The sequence below is a fragment of the Lissotriton vulgaris genome, chromosome 7 (genome assembly GCF_964263255.1).
Source record: "Lissotriton vulgaris chromosome 7, aLisVul1.2, whole genome shotgun sequence".
In the NCBI taxonomy this organism is placed as follows: domain Eukaryota; kingdom Metazoa; phylum Chordata; class Amphibia; order Caudata; family Salamandridae; genus Lissotriton; species Lissotriton vulgaris.
In genome coordinates this window covers 635,495,493-635,522,259 of record NC_141695.1, presented here as the reverse complement: position 1 = coordinate 635,522,259, position 26,767 = coordinate 635,495,493, and the positions used below count along the sequence as shown (strand labels likewise).

General features: G+C 41.0%; 1 protein-coding gene across 7 annotated transcripts in view; it reads right to left on the bottom strand.

The window, feature by feature from the left end:
- SPATA20 (spermatogenesis associated 20) overlaps positions 1–26,767 on the bottom strand; it is a 2,039,700-nt gene that overhangs the window by 1,760,314 nt on the left and 252,619 nt on the right. The window contains exon 1 of one of the 7 annotated variants that reach the window (XM_086930840.1): positions 16,998–17,512. The exons of the other annotated variants lie outside the window; for them this stretch is intronic. The gene's annotated coding sequence lies outside the window, so the exon portion shown is untranslated. Of the gene's footprint in view, positions 1–16,997; positions 17,513–26,767 lie in introns of those variants that run through there. 7 annotated transcript variants of the gene reach the window in all.

Genomic DNA, 26,767 nt, shown 5'->3' with positions numbered 1-26,767 from the left:
CTCAAACATGACGAAGCAGGAGACATGCAACACAAAAACCAACCAGAAAGAGGTTTCACTTTATAAAATGTAACAGATCAAACTGTTTTTTTAGAATAAGGCTTGGGGTTTTATTTATGCAATGCTCTCTAACAAAAAGGCTTTCCCAGTTGCCAATGAATAACATCATCACATGTCTTCATTTTCGATTAATTCATCATGAAAGACTGTTTTTATAAAATCATCACCGTTCTCTAAGATACACATCACAGATTTTTTTTTTTTAAACATTGGGCAATACGGCATATCTATACAAAACAAGTTCACATTTAAGGATCAATCACAACTTCCTATACAAACAATGGATCAATTTAGCTTAAAAGGCTTCAATAGCTAAAACAAGAATCGGGTATATACAATTTTAACACATATCTTTAAAATTGTTTTTAATAATCCACATCCAACCCAAAAACTTTGCTACAGCTATGGCCACGGAATCCCTAGTATCAGATCTCATGATCCTCAAGGCCTCAAGCCCTACCCTCATGCCCACATTTTCACAAATTGGTTTCAGCCATTTTATTCGTGGGGCTCGATATGCAGGACATGCAAAGAATATATGGCCTATTGTCTCTCTCTGGTCCTTACACCAGGGACAAAACTCATTCACATGTCCTTTCCAGCTTTTAGTAAATGATCTTATTGGGAGTGAACCCACCCTAAACTGATGATATAACTTCCTGTCGCCGCTCTTGGTAATAATTTCCCAGTAGTTTTCTAGGGATGGATTTAATTTATGTTCCAGAAAACTCCCGGACAGGGAAGAGGTACTTGTCTGATCAATATATGTTTGGCGAACAGTAAGCCAATATAACTCCTTAAAATCTTTCTTTGAAGGAAATGGGTTGTTAACAGGATCTGACCATAAGATACTCAAGCCCATGTTCTCTAGAAGCTGTCTAACTTTCTTAAACCAGGGTAGATTTCCTGAGCCCACCACAGATCTAACATCTAAAATTTCTTTGGCAAACAGTGCCAGTTCTGGGGTAGTCCATATTCTCCTCCAAAGAGCCACTGGTTTAAAACGTGCCTTGTCATCAATTGGATAACAACCAAAATCAAATAAAAGAGGCTTCATAGGACTAGAGCTAGGAAGTCCTACTAGGTTCCTAAAAAAATTGTTTTGAAGTCTAACTAACTGGGATAGGTCTGCAAAGGCCCAGAGGTCCGCTCCATACAAGATCACTGAACTTATCTTGGCTTTATACATTTTCAAAGCTGGTCCTATCCTTTTAGTTAGAGAGGATCTCTGATCTTTGATTAGACATCCTGACAGCTGTGCAAACTTAAGGGAGAGGGTGTCAACCTGGGGTTTCCATCCGTGCCTGCTTTCCAAAACTACCCCTAGGTAGGTCATTACATTCACCAACTCTAATTTAACGCCATTCATTGTTACATGTCCTAACACTGGTCTGTTTTTGGTTAATACCATGAATTTTGTTTTTGTTACAAGTTAACTATATACATCCCAAACACGAAAGATTTACTAGTATAAGCACCAATCACGGATAATGTCTATACTGCACGTGGTCTCTCCGTCTTACTATAAGTTCATAGACCTACTGAATACAGAGGTACATTATGTGTTGTATGACCAATCAAATATAAAAATGTACATAGCTTTATAGTTTTCAAAGAACCAAGTGAACTGACTAACCACCACTTAAGATGCTTCAATGCACAGTACTAATACTTATCAATGACCTAATGTGGACAATAACTAATTGATAACAGTGTGATGAATTAACGCTTAAACAATGGGACTTTGTATTAGGTCCTAAAACAGTATTGTATGTTCTTTTCTTTTACATATACAGCCTTGAGAAAGTCGTGGGTTACATTCCCAATACGACGAAACACGTGTTGGCTGTGAAAGTCCAGGAATAAACTTCATAAGAAACGACCGGATCCTATGAACAAGAGTCATTTCTGAATGCAAGATTGATGAATGTATAACTCTGAAATACTGAAAAGAGACTTGATATTCTACGTGTGCTAGGGAGCTTTAATAACCATTTCTAAAAGCTCCTGGGGAATCCCCATACTTCTTAGAGCCTTCCATAATCTAACCCTTGAAAGTAAATCAAAAGCAGACTTTAAGTCTACAAAAGCCGCAAAAATATTACCGCTACCCAAACTAACAACCTTCCAATAAATTAATAGAAACCTAAAAACCTGCTCTATCGTGCTAATGCATGATCTGAACCCAGCTTGTTAGGGAGACAGAGCGTCCTCTAATTCAATCCTGCTCTGTACTCTAGCTAGTACCATTCTAGCAATAATTTTCTGGATGGCATCTATAAGGCTTATAGGGCGGAAATTCCCCGGGGCTGAACGATCTCCCTTTTTGAATATGGGCAAAATCTCAGCCCCATGCCAAGAATCCGGTATGCATGCCCCTTTCACAATGGCATTGGCAAGGAAGGTTATATATGGCACCCAGTTAGCTAAATCGTGTTTGAAAAGATCTGCTGGGATGCAGTCCATACATGGGTCTTTTCCGCCTTGAACCTTTCTTAGGGCAGCCTCTGCTTCTTTCATGTCAAACAGTAAAGCTTGGCATGAGGCCAAATGATGGGAGCAAAAACACCAGGGGAAAAATCTAGTTCTGTATCAAGACCCTTAAACTGAGACTGAAAGTGCTCAACCCAGATCACCGGTGTCACACGATTTTCGGGTACTTATAACAAAGCAGAATTTCCCCATTTGACTTTGTGCCAAAACTTGGTCTGGTTTTTCAATCTACTAGCCAACAGAAGCTCCTGCCAGTGCTGGTCATCCCAATCTTTTTTGGCCTTGGTCTGGGCTTTACGGTAAGCTGTCCTTGCCTTCCTGATATCTGATGTATTTAGAGATCTTAACGCTAACACCAATAAGCCATAGGCTTCACGGCAAAGTTTGTTATACCAAGTATTACCAGACAATTTCGGCATAAGCTGTGTGGGTTTGCAACTTTTAGTGAAATGGGATTTCAGCTCCATAAAGAGCTGATCATGGAGAATGGTTGTCTTTCCGATTATATCTTCTTCGGACGTTAACAAATTGAGGACACACAAAGTCCGAGAAACTTCAGTGGTAATCTTTTCTAGGGTCTTGGGATTATCAATGACCCTAGCCCACCGTACCCTGTGCATATCGTTTGTAAGCAGGGCCTCCGCATTGGCTAACTCAGATGGTTTAGTACTCTCATGTCCCCCCCCATTTTTAAACTTAATATAAGCGGATTGTGGTCGCTCTCTGGGCAGTCAAGTATTAACATATCCTCGACACTGGACCAGTACTCAACCTTTATAAGAATATAATCTATTTGACTGGTACTTATGCCATTATCAAAGGTTGCCCTACCACTTCTATCAGAGGTGGTGCGCCCATTTGTTGCTCGGAGCCCCCACTCCATACAAAAACCCATCCACTGGAGAGCTGCTTCTGTCCATTTTCTGATAGGTTTTAATTCTAAATGGGGTATGTTCCATAGGGCATCTATATCTGCAAGGAGGTTTTCTCCCTCACAATATAGGGGTTCGAATGTACAATTTAGATCCCCTGCCACAATCACAAAGCAATCCCAGCCGACCGTATTCAGCAAGGAGTCCAATTCGGGAAGGGATACCGAGCCACGCCCCCCTGGCTGACTTCTAGCGTACACATTAATAATAATGATATCTGAATCATTGGGCAGTTTCAACTTTATAACGAGAATATCAGGACTTTCTACAACCACTTCAAGTGGACTATAGTTAATTGCTTGCCTTACCCAAATTGTTAGGCCACCTGAGGGTCTGCCTTTTCTACCTCCTATCGCTGGTTTATAAAAATTTAGGAACCCTGGGCGATAAATGGGGTCCTCAGCCCATGTCTCCTGGAAGATAAGGATATCTTGTTCATCTACCAATTCAATCCACTCTGCTATTGCTACTTTACTCTTTAACCCTGCAATGTTCCAGGAGACAATTTTCATCCTATCAGAGGATTCTGTTTTGATCTGTTTTTTGTGGGCTTTTTCAGCAACTGGGCATGGTATCCAGCCTCCTCAAGCTCGGTACCCACAATCAGGGGACACCCTAGCCCGACATTCTAACCTGTGGCCATCCTTCCCAACTCCATTTGGTCGCCCCACAACCCTCTCCCCACAGAACATTTGGGAAAGTCCAGGAAGAGAGGTAGGACCTAAGCCTGTCCCGGTGGTTTCACTCACCGAAGCCATCCTTCCATCCTCACTGCTCCCCACCCCATTTATTCCTCCGAATTTAACCATGACCAAGTATTGGTCAGCTATAGGACCTCCGTTATTATCTTCGAGTCAGTCCACCCCTTCTAGCCCTGATAATAACTCAAAACGATTTGACTGGGAAGGGTAGAACTCAGACCTGCCATCAAAATTATAGCAATATGGTCTCCTTGCTCTCCTATTGATATTGGAATTAGTTGGGCAAGATGATACACGAACATAAAAGTAATTTAAACCAAGCAAACAGATTTCTCCCGCCCCTCCTGTCCCTGCTTCTTGGCATATGTACCTAACAGCCCTTGGACCTCTGAAATTAACAATTATGCAATCAACCTACTATGTCTTTTTGTCTTGAACCCACCCAACTCACCCTTATTACATTAAGAATTTCTGCATTTGTGTGTGGTGGGAGTGTTCTATTCCTGTTTAGCCAAAATATGACTTTATTTTTCAGTTCTCTTTGAGATTCCAACTTTTCCTCGCTAATCTCAGGGACCCCTGCCAGGATTATCGTATAAGGTACTGATTCTGTAGGTAAATCTATACAGGGATTCTGCTTTTTCCTGCCTACATTTCCTCCTACGCTTTCTACATCTGGCTTCCATACTCCTACTCTATCATGACTTTCGAAAGTATTGCCATCATCCTTTTTCACCCCTTTAATACCCACCAAAATATGGTCTGAAGGTTTACTCAATTCAATAAACCGCTTGGAGCTAGACTGGATGATACAACTATTCTCACAACTATTAACCTTTTCAGCAATGTCCCTAGTATTGCTCCCGGGGAGTAATCCCTTACTTAACTCCGCGGGGATACTAGATCCCAGTAAACTTTCCATAAACTTTGAGTAGACCAGAGTTCGCAGTCACTACTTTTTCTAGATTTCCCAAGTTAAGATTTATCTGCTTAATTCTCTCCAGGAGAGGTAACATCAAAGATTTTACTAGCTGTTCTATTTGGGCTATGAGATCATTGTTGGTGATTTTTACAGGTAATTGGGTGGGCAGTTGTTTCACTGTGTGGCTATTTGTAGGAGGAGTAGAGTGATGTTCCGTGGAGGCATGGGGAGAGCTTGGCCTAGAAGTTTTAGGTATTTTGGCTAATCTCCCCATTTCAGAAACCCCACCTCATTTTCTTTTGCCCTGTAGCTGTTGTGGCTTAGTAGTCTTGTTGATTTTCGACTTAGGGAATAGGGATCCCGCTAAGCTGTCTCGACAAAGATGGTTGTTGTATTGCCGCCCCTCTAGCTCCTGACGTAAGAGTTCTAGCCTCGGTAGAATTCAATGAGGAACACACCACTGATCCCTCAGAGCCTCTCGAGAGTAGACTAGTTCTCGAGCTAAGTTCTCCAGTTGAAACATTCATCAATGGCCGTTCCGGGGAGACCGCCAACCTAATAGTGCCCAATGACAAGCGTTTAGCAAATAAGGGCTCTAAAGAGAGTCTTTTCTCAGTTAAGGCTATCTCTTTTTCCAATACACTTGCGGCCCTTGTAATAAATTGGTCTAATGTACCCGTCACAGTCCCCCCAATAGTGCTAGGCATTGCCTTTCTCCCTTTCCCCGTGCACAACGCCATTAAAATAATGCAAGTATGATGGGAGTAAAAGAAAAACCAAGAAATTAAGAAAAATTGATATAAGGCCAAAAACTGCTATTTCGCACTTCTAAAAATGTCCTAAATTCTATAAATATTCAGAACATTTAAAAACTTTACACCTATAAAATAACTGATCATACTTAGCAGAGACAGAGTTTTAGGGGGGTGGCCCAGCCCAGCCTCTATCGGCCTCGGATGGCCACAGACGGCCCGCCCTTTGCCCGGGCTTAGCCCAAGCACGGTCCCGTGATACGCGGTGTAGGCAGGGCTAAAATAGGCAGGGAGGAGGCGGGAAGAGAACCAGATGCGGCCGATTGAAGAGCGCTACGGCTGCTGGTTCTTGCAGACCCGCCTGGTCACAGAATGCGGCAGAGTCCGTGGTAAAGTTCCGCACAACCCAGCAGGTACGGGGAAAATAAAATACATAAAATAGGATTCCTGTCACTACTGCTGCATTCAGATGTATATAGAGATATATATTTATATGCAAGCAAAAATAACACATTTGGTAATGCAACAGTTAAATGCATGAACATGAATAAAATGCACAAGCGGTAATAATGGACGTCCTGCAAGAAATCAGAAAGTTATACACACTAAATACATTAAATGATTACTTTGTGTGTACACTCTGACTCACTCACACATCACAAAGAAAACACCTCAACTGATTATAGCCACTGGCCACACATTACAATGGCACTAATCAAAAACAAATCACTTCACCTGCTGCAAACACTGAATCTCAGCCCATCCCAGTCTGGGGGAATCACAGCTGGGATTAAGAGTCTCAGCAACCAGATGCCTGCAATGAAGATGCATCAATCATTCAGGCTCAACAATCCCGGTTATTAAGTCAACAACCCTCAGCTTTATAGTCTCAAAACACACTAGAAGGTTTGAGAGTCTTCTCTCTGTGCCAAGGAAACTTACTGGAATTGGCCACCTTCCATGCAAGCATTCCAGGGCAAAAGGAGTTTCCACATTCCCTCTGCATTCTCACATGTTCCAGCCTTTATTGTAACTAAGCATTTTCAGACGGTACATTTAACAACCTCTACTCCAAAACAAAACAGCCTTGAATGTGATTAACCCAAACAACTTGCAAACACTCAGGGGGCCTGTCTGTGCGAGCAAAAAAAGTCAAGCGAGGCAGAATTAAGGATGATATGAGGCCATGGCAAAGCCAAAAGTAAAAACTTCATAATACTTCCCAATGTACAACACAATGCACATTTGTGCACCACTGCCTACAGCAGCACATACTTCATTTCTCAATGTACAATATAATGCACATTTGTGCGCCACTGCTCATAACACAGCACTTCAAGACCAAAAAGTACATTTCACACCTCTATCTCATGCTTTCACATGCACATCACACACGTTCTGTTCTTGGCAAGCTGTGCTACTCTGTGACAGCTCCCAAAGACTGCAAGATTAAATCTTCAAGAGAAAAGGGCATATGCAGGATGTCGTACATTCAGACTAGGGTAAAGTAAAATACAAAAAGTCCATTAAAATGATGGTAGTCAAAGGTAATTCATGTGGTGTCAAACAATAAGAGTGCCTCTAGCACTACACTTGCACAACGGGTTTCAAGCTGGTCACAGCACAGAGTCTGCCCTTATTGCGGCTACTGACCATATTCGCACGCAGGTGGACCAGGGGGGATCGGCTGTGCTGATTATGCTCAACCTATCAGCAGCATTTGACCCCGCCTCACCCCTGTGCATGATTCAGCGTTGGCAGGAAGTGGGAGTCATGGGAAAGGCTCTGCAGCTTCTCCACTCTTATGTTAGGTAGAACGAACATCTTTAGCTGGAGAGGTGACAGAACAAAGGCCTTTAGCCTTCCTTGCAGGGTCCCCCAAGGTTCCTTCTTGAGCCCCACTCTCTTATGTGACCCTTTGGCCGAATTGGTGAGATCATTTAGGTTCTAGGTGCTTTCTTATGTCAACGAAATGTAAATCATGGTTTCCATCTCTAATGATTTGCAACTGGTCGCAGAAAAATTCAACCAGTGCATGGTCAGCATTATCTGCTGGATGAAGGGCAACTGAATAAAGATTAATGCTGTTAAGACTGAGGTACTGGTATTTGACTTGCAGAATTCCATCTGGTCTGCCTGGTGGCCTGCAGTTTGTGGCCCCCTCCCTGTCCCGGTTAGGACAGCGAAACATCTGGGGGTCACTTTGAACGAGGGTCTGAACTTTGATGAAGAGGTCAGACGAACTGTCAGCACTTGTTTCCATATCTTAAGAACCTTTATAAAGGTGCTGCTGTATATTTAGTCTGAACTGCATCAGTCCACCATCATTGCAGAAGTCACCTCCCGGCTGGACTACTGCAACGCTCTGTACCTCAACAAGCTTCAGGTTGTACTGAATTCAGAGGCTAGGCTGATCCTTAACATTCTGAAGCACCAATCAGCCAGGGAGGGGATCTGTGCCTTGCTCTGGCTCCCCAATTAGGAAGCTAATTTCCTTCAAGGTCCTGAGCATGGTATATGAGGCCTTGCACAGTAAAGGCTCGCTGCTTTGAAAACCATGTTCCGATGGTACACGCCCGGGAGGACATTGAAAATCCTCCACTCAGAAAAAACTGGTCTCTCGGAGATATTGCAGGGCCAGATGGGGCAGTCACTCCTTTTCGGTAGCAGCCACCATACTCTGGAATTTTCTGCCTACCTCTATTTACAACACGGACTCTCTTCCGCCGTGGCGTAACGATAATAAGGGGGCCCCCCTGCAGGGTACATAGAGGGGCCCCCTCGGGACTCTCTCAGGATCTCCCCCGCCGCAGTGCTGAGGGGGCCTCCTGGAGCTCATGGGCCCCCCGAACTGCGGGGGCCTGTGTTACGCCCCTGCTCTTCCGGTTTTTAGAAAGTTGTTGAAAACATGGCTATTTTCATCCTAGATGGCTGTTCTGTGCTTTTCTTTTCTCCTCCCTCTGCCCAGCACCTTGATACCATCAGGTATAAGTGGGCTTTACAAATATTATCCTATCCTATCCATATGATTCAACAATCATTTCCCACAAAAACTCCAACATTTCTACAGTTACATATCTTCTTCTTTAAAGGATGCATAGCATTACCATATAAGGGTAATCTAATATAAGTCCAAGAGCGCTACATCCAGGCCAGAATTTCAAGAAATGATGACTTTACATACGAGGGCTTGATTACATCTTTTGTAATAAAAAGTAAAATACTTTAAAAAAGCCAGAAAATAAAAAATCTCGAAACATCAGATGATCATCATCACAACGTTATAATAACACAAATAGTAATAAAGGATTGGGGAAAAACACCATGATAAATACAGACCGTAGGGAGAGAGATGCAAACATGTTATGAAAAGCATTTCAGCAAGGATACGAAACCCCATCCTCCCTTTAAGCAATACCTCAAAATGGTACGTGCTTTAAATTAAGGGAAGAAACAATGAACCAGACAACCCTCAATCAAAATTTGCAAGTGGAATATGGAAAGCAGTGTGCAAGCATTCAACTCCTTTACCACCATCAAGGCAATCTACGTATGAGAAGATACAGCTAATCACATCTTGAAAATCAAGACATTCAGCTACGAGACAATTAAAGATGGGAGCTAAGCCGTGAGTGTTTGTACAGCAAAGTGCATGTTACTGAAATAGTGGGATATCGGAGTTATGCATCGAGGGTTAAAATGTAGCCAACCAACAGCAAATCCCTTACTCTGGGGAGCAGGACACGATGTTGCCACCCCAACATGCAGACAGATCTTCTACACAAGATCATACCTCAGAAAAAAGGCAAATTCTAATGTGTGATCGCACCAAAATGAAAGTTCACTAGAACATCGGAGGACACTCCAAGGTAAAGAACTCCAGCACAGTAAGATTAATCAAGAGAAAGACGCACTACAAGTAGAGGGCATGCTCTAAAGAGGGTTCATACACTGCCACTTAGTATGAAGTGCTCACCAGAGGAGCGACAAATATGAATATTCCAACTCTGTCAATTTTGAGACTTTATATCAAATAACCCAACGGCAATAGTGATATCAGTGGAAATCTTTACCTACTGCTCTTAACTTGACTGAAAAACACCTCGAGTTTAGGTAAACACTCCAGGTCCTGCTGTTTGAATAATAAATATGAGAATAAACATGAGATTTATTCCAAGTATAAGCTCTGACAATTAACTGTATGTTTGCACAAGGATACCCTATGGGCAGCAGTTTGCACTTTATAAATGCTACTAACATACATACCAGCAGACAATACAGATGTCAGATCAAGAGCCCGGCGCAGACCTCCTAAACCAGTCACTCACCCAGTGTACGTTTCAGTTACATAGAAGTAAATGATACAATGCCACTTTGGCACAAGAAATAAAGAATGGCAACATTACACTCGATTTATTCTAGGATCTTTTATGCCATTATTAACATGATAGCCTTGAGAAAGAGGGCTCAACAACGAAACATGTGTCACCTGTGGCTGTTTTTTGGTAGGTTCTTTTTTATCATGATGGACTTTGGCAAGACATTATAGTTGCCTGAATAAGGGTGCATTTACATGAGTTTTGATTAGAATACATCTTTTTTTTAAGATACAAGGACGTGGATTTGTTTCATTCTTGGATCACTAATTTATTTATCAAAAATTATTGACATGCCTCCAATTGTATGATACATTTCTATCAAACATAACAACATAGCATGACATTATCAATTGCCCTTGTGGCCTCTGGTACTTGGGCATGACAAATTGAAAAACAAAAACACATATGATTCAACACAACAGCAGTATACAATGTGTCAGACTATTCACTAAACTTGTGACACAGTACATAATCAATGACCACTCCAAAGAAAACAGTAAGTGGGAACACAAAAATTAATAATACTCAAGTCACATTAAGAAAGGAACAATACAGAACAATTCATTAGAGAAAACACAAATTGCTGGGTGGACCCCTCTGACAGTAAACAGTTGTATACAAATCAGCATTGTTACTGCTCCAACAGGAGCAGGCAACCCCGAAATACTAGGCTAGGTCGCGTTTGAAGAACAACCCAAGTACCACGGAACAGTTTCGGCCTCTTTAGACTTAGTCAGTAGAGTTATTATAGTATTTGGATAGTCATGTTATCACTCTGTACCATGCACACAATTTCAATTTCTTTTAGCATGTCAAAAGTTAAAAAATTCAAAGTAGAATTACATCTGACAAAAAACCATTAGCCAAGAAAATGGAGTTTCAGTGTTGTGCTATATGTTTATCATGCAGTGACGCTCCACAGAAGCATTAGATTATTAATGCAAATGTAAAGGGGTATTTTCAAGGATACCTTACACTTGTGAGTAATGTATTTACTCTCATATTTTTGAGGAACTTTACTACTTTTGTCTATTCAAAAATCAGAGTGTAAAGTTAGTCAAAAATGTACACTTACACATCTAAACCCCCTAAAAAAGGGGGTGGGGCATAATTTACAAGTGTAAGTTACTACTGTCAAAAAGAAACAGTAATGTATAGCCAACCACTGAGACTGCAACACCCTCCAATAGAAACTAATGGAGTAATGGACTTAAAACAAAACATCACAGGGAATAATGTTAAATTAAATTAAAATATTTTAAACAGTTACAAAAATAAATATAATTGAATGTACAGAAATACATGTAAAAGTATGCATTTGACATTTCCATCTAAAATGTTTTAACAACCTTTTTTGAATTTAGAAATTAACATAAAATGAAATTTTAATTAAATATATTTAAATCACTTTTAATTAATTCTATACATCACTTTTAAAAATAATGCATAAGAAAAGTTTTTAGGGGGCATTTATTTTTTTAATTTAAACTTCAGCAAAATATTTTTTATTTAGCTTAATATATCTATACTACTATTATAAAGAGAGAACACAAACCTTTGAGCCAGGTAAACTCAAAAAGTACTGCACCAATCACTACACCCAATACACCATTTGAAAGGGGAGATGTAGCAGAACGACATAGGCTATAGATGTGGACACCATATACATTAAAAAAGCAAAAACGCCAAAAGTGGGAAAGTAGTCCCTTGTGGGCGTTAGCGTGGAAGTGTCAAAGAAAAGATGTGGGCGTTTAGATGGGCGTGTCAAACAAAGATGTGGGTGTTTACAGGGGCATGGCCCAAAGTACAAACAAACATATGCCAAACGATTTCACGGATTTCACTGTGCAAGGCACACACTTCACCACACACTTCAATGTGCATAGCGCAAATGCGATTTCAATGATTTCACTGTGCAAGGCACACACTTAACTGTGCATCCTGCGCATTTGCAAAGGGCCGCCTATCACTCGCCTCGACATTCGCGCATTCGTCAGCGTTACCCTTCAAACATTAACGCCTTCGTGGGATGACATCCAAAAAGGGGCGCGCCTTCCATAATAATACGGTGCTACAGGGGGCAGGCTTACGAAAAGGGACGCCTATCATTCGTGTTACTTCGCACAGCCCACCAATCACGACACACAATGATTAACACACACACGAGTTGCGATACAAAACGTATCAATACAATACGTTGTCACAGGGGAAGGAACGTAAACAAATAGGCGCCCATGTCTTAGACATGAAGGCCAATCGACGGAACATGAACAAGACTTTACTCACAAGGCTCCGAATGATTACGTATGCTGCGGACAAAATTTAAAACTTACACAAACACTTCCAAATTTCAAACACTCTGCGTTATCAGTGGAACACTGCCAGTACTTGCGCCGATAAAACCAAACAAAAAAAAAGACATTAGTAAAGGGATTGAAAACGTAAACAAGGAAAGCTCCTTTCACAAACAAGCAATTTCAGGCCAAAACATCTGAGCGACCACTGTAACACTTGCTGCACTTGCGGCGCAAATTACAACATTTGGGAAACAACAACATTCGCACACAGGGGGAACACTCTCAACAAGGACAGCAAAACAAAATTAGGTGGGCTCAATGAAAACCTGTGGATGAATTAAACACACATTACTACGCAAACAAAAAGTAAAGGCAACACTGAACATCGGCTCTCCCCGGACAACGCCGGTACGGGCTGCTAGTTATGTATAAATGTATTAAATATTTACAACAAAAATAAATTAAAAGTGCTGTAGCATTTTTGTTCTGCAAAGAAATATATACAGTTACATTTACAATAATATTTAACAAAAATATTTTTACAAACATTTTCAGAGTTTAATTAACTCTTCAAAATGTCTCTATGCTATTCCATTCGGAGGTCTCTGCCACAATGGAGCTCTCCCAATGTTTAAGTATAAGGTACTTTTCACCATACTTTACCATTCCGAGATCTCCACTCTGTCTGCGAAGCCTCCCTATGGTGAAGTATAAGAAAAAGTAATAAGAATTATCAAACTAAAAAAAATTAGTAAAAACATTTTTATGTTTATTAATATTGCACATTAATTATATGTATGTGAAATGTAAAACAAAAGATAAAAGCTACAGTCCTATTAACTAATTGTAGATTAGATTGTTAATTAAAATATATGACATTAATGATAAAGTTTGTTTCGGATGTTTAAAATAAAAAATACATTTCTACCTAAAGAAAATAAAAAATAAAATATTTATATAATACACACACACTTTCATTATTATTTAAGTTATGCATAGAATTAATTATAGGTAGGTAAATTACTTTATGTGTTAGATTAATAGAAGTCATAACAAAATACAATCTGTCATTCATGTAGTGGACCTTCTAGACCAACTTGACCAGATTATAATACATAGTGAGACACATCACGGGTTATAAAAAGTGTAAAGAGCTAAACAGTATTGCATCTGAAAGAATTGTAAAGTTCTCAAAAGAGCTATATTATATCATGTGATGCTAAACAACAGCACAACAAAACAATTCTTAAGATATAAAATCTCATAGATGCCATTTGTACTACATAAAGCAGTAAGCAGAAGCATAGCCAACTGACAGTATTACTCTTCTCTAAAGTGTTGTATTCTGATGCTAAGAAATAAAAACTCTTCTTTGATTGTACCCACATTGCTAGCTGCTAAAATACTCTTAAAAAGGCTATCTTACATTAGAAAGTGTTGAACAATAACAACTCTTCATTGATTGCATCCCCAATAAAGGAAGCTTAACTGTGAATCATGTCATTAGAAACCAGGCAACTTCGGTTAGTTACTTCTTACAGTGCTGTGCAATAAAAGAACTAACAACTCAAGCCTACAATTCTCTAAGGCACCTAATTTACTATCCCAGACAATCTATAGCATGCTATGTACCATCACATGTATCTAAATAATTTACTGCAACGTCCATATGTTTTATAGTCTGCGGACCAATTGTATCATTGTCCACTAAGCATGCAGCTATGAAGTCATCAACAGAATGAAGCCACATATGTATGAAGTTAGGCCTAATTTCTTTTGCGAATTTCCAATAAATGTAGACATATAAAAATAACATGAATTAGGCATTCTAAACAATAGGTTCACCCTCCACAGCACTTACATGACCTGGAACTTTGTGATTTTCATCCAGCACTGATATCAGCTAATGGCACAAGGGAAACCGTAATCACATGTATTTTGCACTAACAAATTGTTTCAAATTGGTTCTCATATAATTCTAGGCTAAAGCTGAGGAGAATTTAGGTGACAGCAGTTTCCATCTAGACAGATTGTGGGTATTTTCGGCTGATCATAGAGCTCCTTCCAAATCTCTTTTTATAAACACCATTCCTGAGTTTTGTTTCAGTCTTATACAATATTTAGCAAACTGGAGATTCATCAGGCCAAATTTGACTGAGTTGGTGAGTGGGGGAGCCATTTGAAATCCCAAAAAATGAAGCTGACAGTAGTTGAGAGGATTTGTTTAAAAAGTCTTTGTGTAGTTTTTAATCCATTGGTAGGGGAGCCATAGAGTTGCCTTAATTGTAGTTACATATATCTCGCCCTTATTCGGATGGCCTGAAGTTGTCACCTTTGTCCCAGTTTGTTATTCCGCCACACATCCAGGTATAGTTAATAATTTGTTTGGATGATCTTTTTTCCTATGAATCTCCATGAATAATTGCTATTGATTTTACCAAAATGCTCGAACTTTGTTTTATTCAGATTTAGTTTAAGGTCATTATTGTTGTTATACACATGCAAAGTTGGGAGTGACTGTTGCAGGCCAATGGGGGTTGAATAACATCATGTCATCTGCATACTGGAGTGCAAGCATGTGAATTGCACTTAATTTGGGGGAAGAGCACTCTTGAATTCATTTTGGGCGGTATTAGAACGGCTGAATAGAGATTAAAAAGTAAAGGAGCTAGCACGCAGCCCTGCTTGAGGACACAATTCATGTAGATTTTCCTACTTGCTGAGGTACAATTTCACATTTTCAGCCAAGTATGTCCATGCAGCAGACTAATAGCAGATAACAGGATTAATGGGATACCCCAGGCAATTAATTTACTTCAAAGTGCCACTCTATTTAGTCTGTCTATTTAGGGAAACATCATTAACAACGAAGGCAGTACTACGCGTAACGTTTACAACGAGGCACTTACCACGTAAACGTCTTTCCAACGCGTATGCCTTCAACGATCGTATTTACCATGAACAAAAAAAAAACCGAAGGATTAAAAAGGGGGGTTGGGAGGGGTCTCCCCCCCCATAAAAAAACGATCCCGCCGTGCCGAAGAAAACAGTGTCATAAGAGAGGAAGCGGAATAAACTTCCGCTTCCTCTTTATGACGTAAGAACGACGTGGCAAAGAAGATGATGGGAAAACGAATTCCGTGGTAACGCATGCGTGGAAAAGGCATGCGTTGCAACGGAATTCGTGGTAACAACATATAACCGTCTATTTATTCTGTGAAAGGATGCACTGAGATCTAAATAGAGATTCTTGCACCATTACATTGATGGCTATGTTGTCTAAGATCCCGGTTCCCTTCCTGAATCGGGTTTCACTGAAGTGGTAGAATTCTCTTCTGAGTCACCCATTCCTATATTTCAATTGATAGTATGTGGGCAAACATTTAAGTATAACTATCCAATAATGCAATGGTTCTATAATTTTGTGGGTTGTTATTGTTTATTTTTGTATATAGATTGCAAAGGCAATCAAAAGCAATTTATAGGTCAGATTGTTTTTTGTTTTATTTTGTCAGATTGTTAAACTGATTTCTCAATAAACATGCTGCAAGGGATAGAATCCACAGCTTCTATGTTGCTAGATTTGATCCTCAACAATGGAGGGACCGATGGAAAATGTTCGAGAAGCGTTTCTCAATTGAGAATGTTATGATGCCCCTCACTGTTGTACAGGTGGGCAAATATAATGACGCGATTTTGAGTGTTTTCCGTTTTAAATCAATGATCTTTTGAAAGTATCTAATTAATAGTCCATTATTTGGGGGATTTAGTTTCGGCTTATTCGTTCAATTCTTTCCTGCTAGACTCGACAGTGATATCAGTTCCGTCAGGTTTTTCTGATGTTTGTGAAATTCATTAGAGGGAAACATTACTCTGACACATTGTGTCTAATGGAGTTGAAAGATACAATACATTAAATGTAATTTAATTTTATTTGATTAAAATGCAATACATCAACAAATGGTTGTTAAAATATTTTATAATGAAATAATAAATATGGTCTATTTCTATTTTTTATATTAAAATATATTTATTTATATTTTTAACTACTCAAAAGTATTTATTTAATATTATTTCCTGCAGGTTTTTATTTTAAGTACCTACCTCCATTACGGGAGAGAGTTGCAGTACATGTGGTTGGCCATGTCCGAGCTGGAGTAATTTACTACTGTTTTGGGTCCCTTTTTGATTGTAGTAACTCAATAAGTTACTACAATTGCATGAGTAGAAGTGGAAATAAACACAGAACTGCTGCAATGGCGAATAACATAATGGCTGTACAGCTTAACAGCCATCACCAACCCTATATATAATATGCTAACAAATCATAATTGATTTGCTGCTTCATACACAAATCCGACTAAATGTATAAATCTAGCAAGACCAAAGTTGCCATTTGGGTGTAACATTATAAAACATATGCCAAGGTGATTTGCATCAAGAAGTTATTAAGAAACATACCTCCAGACCCTTTTGCTTGTGGTCAAACTACACTTCTAGAAGCCTCTTTAATGCAATGCGCTACTTCCGGATTCTAGATTAGCATTAATTAATTTCAGAAGTTGACAAATATCTCCCAGTGTTCGCTTGAATATAGTGTCCTGCAAAGTAGCTTGCTGCCATAGGCTGTCCTTCTTGGTATATCATGCCTGCGGAACACTGTGAACAAAACAAGCATGATTTGGGTAAACACACTGAATATTTTTCAGGTTAACTATGGGAAACCCATAATACTCAACACAATATCATATTTAACTTTGGGTGATTAGAAATTCCAACTTTGGATTTTCGAAAAAACATTCAGGCAACTACCTCTTAGTGGTACTCTGATCCTCATGAAGATTGTAGCATTAAAAATAGCATTCGTTTATATGTTAATTAGACAAATGTATAGTTTATTCTTGTTACACATTACTATATTATTCAAAAGGAATCCCGTGACAAGCAGGAATTTTATACAACCCAAGACTGAGATCAACATTGTCTACAGCCTCTTGCTAGATAAATCTGCTATACTTTAACCTAGCAGACATCATTTCCAATTTGTGATTAACTCAAATGAATATTAGAGCTGTTCTTTCACCCTCTTGGGCGTATCCCACATTCTACTGTGATTGAATAATCATCTAAGGTTCCCGTATCATGGGCTAAGTTTGGCTCAAAAGACTTTGTGACACCATAGAACATTTGCTGACTGCAAGGAAAACCCCTGCTAATTCCAAATTACCTAACCTACATTGTTATGCACATCATTGGGGGGGGGGGGAGGAGTTTCCATACCTTCTAAAAGAGCAGCAAAACATCACATAAAGTATTCAATATTTTTCAAAATGATTATGCCCTCCTTGGCTTTCAAGACTGCCATCAAACAATCTACCCACAAGATGTTACCTTTATTGTGGCAAGTAGATGAAGTTTCATTCTGCAACAAAAAGCAACAGCAGACTCTACCAAAATCTCAAATGAACATTAGATATTTTTAAGAAAAATAATCTCAAATGAGTAAGGACATTTACTCCTGCATTTTCCATTTGGAAACTAGTGGGGAAAACAAGTATATCAAACATGTTAGGGGTGGGGGAAATCGAGACATACAGAATCCTGCACGTAAATCAGACATTGCCACAACCTCATTTATAGGGCTAAATGTGTTCACACTAATTATGAAGAAGCACGGGAAATTGGTTAAGTTATTAGTGGAATCAACCACTTTCAGTACAAGACTCCTTCAATCAGCCTGAAGACAACCCTATGCGCATTCTCCAAATTAAAAGTACATCTGAGAATGAAGCCCATCTTAGTTTCTCCAAACTTATGTAAATGACCCCTAGAGAAAGCAGCAACCAAAAGGATCACCTTCATTATTTTCAAGAAATGATTGCTTACTTAATGTAAGGGGTCTAAATCAACCTCAGCAAGTCAAAATCGACACTAGTACAAAATATCCAGATCGGTTGGGGGAGGGGGGTGGTGGGGGGGGGTGTCCTGATGGATTCAAACAATGCATTAATGTATTCTCCAATGGCACAACAGATTTTCTATTGATGACTTCATGACGCCCAGTCATGTGTGGCAAGGCTTTCCTGATAATGCATGCATGTTACATATAAGACAGGCCTGACTGTAAGTCAAGGTGAGAGCTTTAACTCTTTAGACAGAATTCTTGGTATCTGCTAAGAACAACATACCAGACACAGTGCAAACCTGGCCCAATGACGTGAACCTTGATGGCTTTGAAACCTAAATTTCACTGAATGCCAAGCCGCTTGGATTTATCCTGCACACTACCCTCAACCTCAAGGAAACATTGTCCAAAAACCCCCACAAAGGCAGCCTGGAACCAGCTCTCTTTTCTAAAGAAATTGAGACAGTTTCTTCCAGAAAGCGACATTCGAACTGCTGTTTAAGCCTACGTACTTTTGTATCTGGATGATGGTATCGCCTTGTTCCAAGGCTTCTCATATTCCACACTGTCACTACTTGAGGGCATCCTACACATCGCAGCAGGCCTCATCCAGAACCTGAAGAAATATGATCAAATCCACCCCATCCTGATGAAACTCTACTGGCTCCCCATGCCAGCCCCCATTCAAAACGACATTATTTACAAGTCCATCACAACCAGCACCCATGCTCATCTTGCAGAGAACACCATCTGAAATGGTTCTTGTTAGAACCACAGCCAGGACAACATGAGTCTGCAAACAAAGGAATTTAAAAAAACATAAATAAAAAAGCAAGGCAGCAAAACTTTACCATCTACATACCTAGGATGTGGAACAATATTCCCGTATCCATAAGCCCGCTCCACACTGCTTCAATTTAGGGAAGAGGTGAAGACGTACCTTCTTAAAGAACACTACATCATGATGCATTAACAGTCCACAAACCGCCTACCTCCTTACCACTATATTCACTTTATGCTGGTCTTTGATCTTGTAGAGGGCTCCACTGTGTTTGGCTAGGCTTGCTCTATTGAAATACTACATAAATACATATATACATTCATACATCAAGTGTGGATGTATTAGCTTTGCGACCTAGAAAATTAATATCCTGAATGGTAATGCTAACTGTGTGTATGTGAGATTGTTTTCAGATTTTTGAGTTGAAAGCAGACTTTAGTCTCACTTACAATACAAAGAACTCACATTTTCACTTTTCTGAAAGCTGCAGGACCACTTGCAATGATTATATGCCTCACACAAAATAAGCATGGAAGGAAATATACATGACAACATTTGCCTGCCTTAAAAATGCTTCAGTAACACAGATGCTGCAAGTGTTCTGGAGGCACACTATGAGAAATTCTGCAGGAATTCCTCTTCCTCTCTCCACACAGAATCATTGGAGGAAAAGGTATATCAAGTACCCAGTACTTCGGTAAGGCAGACACGAGAACGCACCAAAATACTATCCAACTGCAGACCAGATCGCCTACTATGGTATATGGTAATAATTACATGGATTGGTGTTGTAAAGATAGGAGGTCCACACCAAGCGTAGTCTTCATTAGGTAGGTTTATTCAACAGGTAGAGAACAGCTTTGACAACCACCAACTGCCCACAAGGACAGTCATGAGCTCATCCTTAACCTTAAAGTAGGAACTTATTTCGCCCGACAAGTTCCTTTCTTCAGGCCAACCACATTTAAGATAAGTATTAACCAAGCCCAAAGTATTATCCTCTGACATTGCTTCCTCCCAAAGATTTTCACTGATGACTTCTGTATCATCCACATTAATGTCTTTCATGGTGTAGGCTACGTCACACTCATCAGAGTGTTCAACCTCTTGATGAGGTAAAGCTAACCTGGACATGCAGTCAGCATGCACATTTAGTCTTCCGGGGATATATTCCACAGTGCATCGATACTCCTGTAGTTTGGCCGCCAACCTGGCCAAACGGGCTGTCAGAATCCTTCCACCTCCTGCAGCCAACATACTCACTAATGGCTTGTGGTCGGTTCTAAGCACAAATTTAGTGCCCCACAAAAATTGTCGGAAATGTTGTGCTGCCCAGGTACACGCTAATAACTCTTTCTCAATTGTAGAATAGTTACACTCAGCACCTTTCAACGTCCTTGAAGCATACGAGATAATACTTTCTTCACCCAAACCTTTCTGCATCAGAACTGCCCCCAACCCAGTATTGCATGCATCAACTGAAACAATACATTCTTGACCCACAACAAACGGTTTCAAGAAAGGAGCAGAACAAATTTCCTTTTTTAACACATCAAATTGCAGTTGCTGTTCGTTTCCCCATACAAATTTTTCACTTTTTTTAAGTAACAGTCGAAGTGAAGCAACTTTGGAAGCATAATTCTTTACAAATTTGCTAAAATATTCAGTTAAACCAAGAAATGAAAACAATTGATCCTTATTGGTAGGAGGGGGGCCTTTGAGATACTGGAAATATGATCGAATTTAGGTTTTATCCCTTCCTTGGAAATCTCATGTCCCAAATAATCTACCTTTTCCTGTCTGAACTTGCACTTAGCAAACTTGAGGGTCAAACCTTTTGATTGTATCCCTCCTAAAACAGCTTTGAGGTTCTTATCATGTTCTATTACATCACTGCCAAAAACCAAGATGTCGTCCTGGAATGCGATAGCCCCATCACATCCATTCAACACTTCCTTCATCAAGCGCTGAAACACCGATGCGGCACTAGCCAGGCCAAACGGCATCCGTAAATAGCGAAACATACCTTCAGGGGTTACAAAAGCCGTAAGATTTCTAGAATCCTCATGCAAGACAACCTGGTGGTATGCACTAGCAAGATCTAATGTAGAGAAAACGCTTGCACCAGAGAGGGTGGAAATAAGCTCATTGATTTTGGGTAAAGGATGCATGTCAGACCATATCTCTTTATTAAGGCTTCGAAAGTCCACACACAGGCGGAGCTCGCCATTGGCCTTTAAGGACAGAACAATGGGGGAAACCCAAGGAGAAGACTCGATAGGTTCAATGATATTAGATTTGACTAAGTCATCAAGAATCCCTTTCATTTTGCCACGATAGGCCAAGGGTACATTCCTTACCCTATGCCTTACAGGTACTGCGTTGTCCTTAAGAATGATTTTATGTTTAAATTGGGAATACTCGCCTAACTTTTCATTAAATACTTTAGGGAATTCCTTCTTGATGCTATCTACGAATTCATTGTCACTCGGGGCCACCATGCAAACTGGCCATTGAATACTCGTGTCAATATATACAGGGGGTGAGGCATTGGGATCTAATAATATGCCCATCTCTTTCTGATGGGGCCAGCCTAAGAGCGACTCCCCTTTGTTAGCGATATATATTTTAGCTTGAGTGAACCGGTCTTTAAATTCAACCTTTGCCCAAAAAAACCAATTAATTCAATCTTGTGGCCTGTATAGCTGCCAGGTTTGATATCGGGACATGTGAATTCTCTATTAGGCCACAATTCTTCAAAAACTTCTTTCCCAATTATGGAGTACCAGGCACAGGAATCTACTAACATGGAAACCTCTTTTCCATCAATGTAAAATAAAGCAGAAGGAAAGCTTATGCATTCGTCAGAGGATATACAAGAAATACAGTTGAACTCACTAAATTCTGCTTCAAAATCCTCTTCATCTACAGAAATACAATTAACTTTTTGGGGTGAACGACACATTTTTCCAAAATGACCAGTCTTTTTACATTTTACGCAAATCTTATTTAAAGCGGGACAACTTTTAAAATTCCCCACATGGTCAAAACTCCCACATCTATAACAGATAATGAAAGTGCGTCTATTATTAAACCTGTTTTCTTTCATGAAACCTTCATTAAACCTGTTTTCTCTCGTGAAACCTTCTCTTTTGAAAATGGGGACAACAGATTTCTTTTGAAATGCTTGACCTTTGACAACAGAAACTTCAGGTACAGATTCTTGGATCTTGACAGAAATGCCCTGACTCTGACTTCTTATTTCAGACACAAACTTCTCTGACTGTTCAATCCCTTTGGCTATGTTAACCACAGCTTTAAGTGAAGTTTCCGTTCCCAACCACAATCTTTCCTGTATCTTCTTGCTCTTAGTCTTCATCATGATCTGGTCCCTAAGCACCTGTTCATAATTAATTGTGTCGAAGGCACAGGAACCAGCCAGAGCGCGTAAAGCAGATATGTAGTTCTCTATGGATTCGTTTTCCTTTTGCGCTCTAGAGTAAAATTTAAAACGTTCCATTACTGTGTTCACTTTTTTCCCAAATCTAATGGTAAGTTGCTTTACTGCAATTTCAAAAACATCTGTATCAGAGCTAGAGTCTTCCAAGGGAGGCAAATCCGATAACTCCTTAAGCCCTTGGCCACCTAAAGACAAACGTAAAAGGTCTAACTTCCTTTTGGCAGAACAACCTTCCTCCTCCAAAACACTGACATAGGCCAGAAACATGGGATACCACAAATCCCAATCCATTTTTGGCTCTCCTGCCGCTGGTAAGAAATGTGGTGGAACCATAATGTTTGCCATGGCTGTTGGAGTTTTGAAACCAAAGATATTAAATAAGTTTCCTTTTTTTTTTAAAAAAAAAAAACAAGGAAGATAAAAATTTCACTTTTCCCTTAAAGTGGATTAATATATATCTTATTAGTGACTACACCGTTGTGTAATTCGAGATTGTTGAAAACGTCAAAAAACCACGTTTTGACAATATAAATATGCTGCTCAGGAACTCCTCGAACTCTCCCAAACCAAAATGGCCGAAAAAACAAAGAAGATGTGAAGCGTCACTCCCAGAATGCTCTTTGAGGCTGACGATCAGTGCAGCAGAGAGAGAGAATGGTGAACAGCAACGTTCTACTGCGCAGTTAGAATTACGAAGCGCTCGAGCCTTTCAAGTGAGTAGCCTTGAAAAGCCACAGCCTTTTATTTTTAAATGTTCACGTTAATTTTTCCCTTTCCGTGTGGTTTAACATAGTATTCCAGCCGCGGGTGCCATCAAGTGCACTGACAGTAAACCGCCGCTGAACACTGACACGGAGGCTTGTTTGCGCTCGCTCTATATTTAAATTTTATGTTAGTGTAACACTGCCGCAGGTGCTATCAAAGCACTTTGAGCTTTCTTTAACCCGCCGCTGGCGCTATCAGTGCGCATTCACACAATGACAAATTAAAAGTCTTACTTCCAGTTGGATCACACGTGAACGCTGTTCTCCTTCTAACCTGAAGACTCGTTTTTCCTTAAGGGTTGCTCCCACTGTCGCCAGTATGTTGTAAAGATAGGAGGTCCACACCAAGCGTAGTCTTCATTAGGTAGGTTTATTCAACAGGTAGAGAACAGCTTTGACAACCACCAAGTGCCCACAAGGACAGTCCAGCTCCAACTGACTGAGAACGGAGTTGGGACATTCTACATTCTAGAAGCTTGCGTGCTGACACGCACACAAGCAGCATACAACAATTGGCATACAAATATTTAGGGTGTTCTAATAACGATCCAGCCAATACAATGACTATGAGGCTAACATATGAATATTATTAGGTATTGGCTAGACTAATCACGGGTGAGTAGCCACACTTTACTAACCCCTGATTGATTGGAGGTGAGAACAATTGGTGTACATCTTTCAGAAACATATTTACAATAGGAGATTTGAAGAGGAATGGCTGGTTAGGCAACCGCAGAAAAGCTAGGGTAGCAGAAAGATAGCCTTTGAGAGTGTCCAAAGGAGAGCCCTGCTTCGTGTGGCCTGGGATCAGGATCTCGGCGTCGACATATCCCAAGCTGACTGGCTGTATTGCGGTAACCAGACTAAGCAACTGTCCCGAAATTATCGCTTGCGCCTTATACATTTTAAATACTTGCATTGGCTTTACCGTACTCCTGTTCAGCTGTACAAGGTGGATCTTATCCCCAATGACAGATGCCTGCGCTGTTCTGCACCTGGGGCAGACTTCTCTCATCTTGCCTGTTTATGCCCTAAAGTCTCTACTTACTGGCGTGAGGTCTGTACTGCCATTTCGGAGATTATCTCCTCACTGTTTCAGCCTGACCCCCGCTCTGCCTTTTAGGGTTTGTTAAATTTTGCCCTGACACTTTTCGTTACCTGATTGCCTGTGCTGCTCGTCCTCGCACAGCGTAGGGTCTCCATGTGCTGGGGTCGAAAATGTGCACCTAAGTTCGCTCATTGGCTCGAGAATGCGTCAGACCCTATTGTCTGAATTCTGGCACCTTATGCTAGCTAGATCTCACCCACTCGATATTTGGGGACCCCTAGTTACCTACCTCCTGGCTCGCACCTCCCACAGCCCGGCTACCACTCCCGCTCTCCCCGCCGGTACTCCGCCCGCGGTATCTTCCGGTGTAGGTTAGTTCATGGCCTCCCCCCCATCTCTACTCCTCCTCAGGTGGGCCTGCTCCCTATGTCGTAGATTGTGCGCTTCATGTCAATCTCTTTTCACTGCCCTGTTGTGCCTATGTAACATCTGTCATGTTATCACCATCTGATTTTCGGGGCTATTGGTCTGCCTTATAATTTCCATTGTGCCCATGCATTTGGTGCTGTTTGAGTGCAAATGCGTAATTTATCTAAGCAATCTTGTTAATAAAGGTTTTTGAAAAAAAAATAAAAATAAAAGCAGAGCCCTGCTAAGCAAGACATAGAACGAAAAGGAGAACCTCAGAAAGAGGGACACAAAGCTGATCGATCTGGCTCTGTACACTATGCCACAATTTTTCTGTCTTGGTAGCATGATGCCTGGCTGCCAATATTTTGTCACAGACTTACTGCGGAAGGTCTAAAGCTGTCAACTTTCGCCACTCAATGTCCACACAAGAAAGCGGAGCCTAGACAGATTCGGGCGGAGAACCCTTCCCTGCTGATTCCAAAGATCTTCCCGGAGGGGCAGCCTGATCGGAGGCCAAATGGGCATGCTCAACAGCTCGGGATGCCAGACTCTCCGCGCCCAGTCTGGAGCCACAAGGATGACTTATGTCTGGTCGTTCCTGATCTTCTTGAGAACTCTGGGCAGGAGTGGTATGTGGGAAAGGCATACAGGAGGCCTGAGCTCCACTCGAGATGAAAAGCGTCTCCAAGCGAGAGCCTCATTGGAAACACCTGCACGCAGAACTGCTGACATTGCGTTTTCTCGGCAGTGGCAAACCGATCTAACCAAGGCTCTCCCCACTGCTGAAAGTGACCTTCCACCACCTCCAGATGGCGACGCCATTCGTGATCCGCTAGGCATCTTCAGCTGAGTTTGTTCGGTCTGGCATTCAGAGAGCCGGCCAGTTGTTGAACCACCGGGGAAATGCCCTGACGTTCCAGCCATGGCCAGAGATGCAGGGCCTCTTGACAAAGGTTCCATTACCCTGCCCTGTTGATTGCAAAACCACATGGTGGTAATGTTGTCAGTGAAAACTTACACTAGCGTTCCCTTGATGGAGGTCAGACAGGCTTTCTATGCCAGCTGGATCGCCCGGAGCTCCAACACGTTGATGTGGAGTCCATATTCTGCCGAAGACCAGGGGCCTTTGACCTCAAGCACTACCAGATAGCCGACTCATCCCAGAAGTGATGCATCTGTCACTACCTGCAGATCTGGTTGGGGAAGAGAGAGGGGTCTGCAGCTGACCCAATCGCAGTATGCTTTCATGCCATCTTGCTTTACAATTCCATCTTGCTTTGGGCCTTTCTGTGTGCATGGCCTAACTAACTCCTTTTTTATGACTGAAGCTATTTTCTGTGCTTGCACGTAGCTGCAAAGTGGGGAGGGCATGTTCTGCTCTACCTCCTGTTTTTCACACTTTACTGAGAGAAAACCGGTTCTTATCAGAGGAATGTATATGGTCTGTCTCGAAGCCATAGCAAAGGCTTGATCAACCGATGCCGTGGCCTTGGAGCAGACTGGTACGGGCTCTCATGAGAACAAAGGGGCGAGGCTTGCTAGACGCTTCGTTATGTTTGGATTTGTATTATGAGCCTCCACTGGTCCGGTGGGAGTTTGGGAGTTTGGATTCCGAGCGAGGGCAGACTGCTGAGCTCTGATCCCTGGCTGTGTGAAGACCTCCCCCGGCCAGAAGTGGGCAGTGTATGCATCAGGTGATGTATTGCGTTTTGTGGTTACTGTCATTGTGATGTGAGTCAGTGACTGTGATCGTTTGAAGTGTTTTCTTTGTGGTGTGGGAGGTGCACATCCAGAGTGATCCTCTACTGTATGTATGTGTATATATATATATATACCAGTCACCTAGGCTCATTCTCACCTAT